The sequence below is a fragment of the Cebus imitator genome, unplaced genomic scaffold (assembly GCF_001604975.1).
Source record: "Cebus imitator isolate Cc_AM_T3 unplaced genomic scaffold, Cebus_imitator-1.0 Scaffold42, whole genome shotgun sequence".
Classification (NCBI taxonomy): domain Eukaryota; kingdom Metazoa; phylum Chordata; class Mammalia; order Primates; family Cebidae; genus Cebus; species Cebus imitator.
The window spans coordinates 3,796,391-3,798,282 of NW_016107357.1; positions in this window are offsets into that span (position 1 = coordinate 3,796,391).

A 1,892-nucleotide genomic window follows, 5' to 3' on the forward strand; every position below is an offset into this window, starting at 1 on the left:
AATGGCTGAGAAAATGGGAAAGTAAGAACCGAGGGAAGCGCATGACAAACCGGAAGGGGGCTGAGGCACAGAGGATGGGACACAAGGTGGGAGAGACGTGGATGAGTGGAAGTTTTTGTCTGCTGGCCTTTGTGGTTTCTGGGTAAATTGATTTACATTCTTAGGGCTGCTGTTGATTGATAGGTGTGTTTGTTAAGTGATTCCCTGAATAGTTCTTTGTTTGAAATACTTCATTTAATAAAAAGATAATTATGCAAAAATATTAGCTCAAGAAGATGGTTCTTAGGTGATTCAAACTCCTCCTAATCTCCACTAGAAAGACTTAACAGATGTTAACATTTTCCAATATTCCCTTCAGGTCTTTTCTTCTTTTAAAGGAAAGTATTCAGTACATAGGACATCTTGACCTCTCCTCTGAGCTCAGATTCACCTGCAAATTGGATATCTCCGTCTGCATGTCCCATAGGCACCTCAGACTCATTGTGTTAAGTGAACAATTATTTTCCCCGCCCCCAACCTGCTTCTCTTCCAGTATTTTCTTTATTAAAGAAGGAAGCCATCGTCAGTTCTAGTGGTTCATGGGCTTGTTTTGTGTACTCTACCTGCACCTCCATCACTAAGCTCATGAGTGCACAGGATGGTGCATCCATCCTGCCATTTGCCATTCCAAGTGAGTCTTTGTAACTAGAGAAACAACCTCGGTATCCAGACTTAAGCAGATAATAGAGTATCACTGCAGATATTTTTTAAAAACAGGCACGTCTTTTTCTCCAAAGCCTTGTTTGTCTCTCTACATACTTTGAAGTATATCATGCTCTTGTTTCAGCCAGCAGCTGCCTAGACCAAGGATCTTGACACCTTCCTCCTATGCTTTAAAATTATGTGTTTCCAGGAAAAAAAAAAAAAAGCAGACTACAAACCTGATCAGTTTCCATTATCTTCAAATCCAAAAGGAAGTCTGAAATCCAAGGCTTTGCCATTTGTCAAGTAGAAATGATTTGAAGATTGAGAGCTGTTTCTAAGGTATGTTTGTTTTCTGTGTGTACTTTCTTGGGTATATGACATTTTCCCCCATTTTATAGAATGCCCAAAATACTTTTCTTTTTTCAACCCCATCCTCTTACATGTCATTTTATTTAGCTATCTTCCCAGACTCTCCACCGCTCCCCTTGTCCCAGTAGGGCTGGGAATCATTTTGTATGTGTCCAAGGAGAATACTCCCAATTGTCCCATCAGAATCCCTATGACTCTTTGCTGTAGCTGCCTGCTTCTTTCATTGTCTAGCCACCCCTAGAAGGCAAATACTAGCACGTCAGGGGTTTGTGTGTCTTATCCTCCATTGATTCTGCCAAACATAGCAGAAACTCTTGTGTTTCGTAAGTACTCAATGAGTATTTGTGAACTGAATTAACTCTTTTCTAGATTCTTTCCTCTTGTTTCTCCGCTACTCTACTACCTCTACGACTGTCTGGCTTCTCAGGACCTCACATATGGATTATAGCAGAACCTCTGTCCCCCTTACCACCCCATAATCCTCATCCTCCCTAATAACTTTATGCACCAATGATAGATTCATATGCCCAAACCTTTTCTCTCACTTTCTTGGAAACAGTTTGCAATCGTTTTCTATTGCCTATCAAATTAATTTCAAAGTCCTTTTATTATTTCAAGACTAATGTTCCTGGCTGACCTAATATACAAACTCAGATACTTGCTGTTCCCAAATATAACTCCTATCTAGAGACAAGCTGATTTCCTTCCTAATCTCCCATCCATGCTTAAGTCAGGCTTATCTGGCTTACTACTTGCTCTTTGCCCTAAAGAGTAATTTATGTCACCATTCTATCCATCCAAACCCTTCTTATCCTTCAACGCTCAAGTCAAGGAGCTTG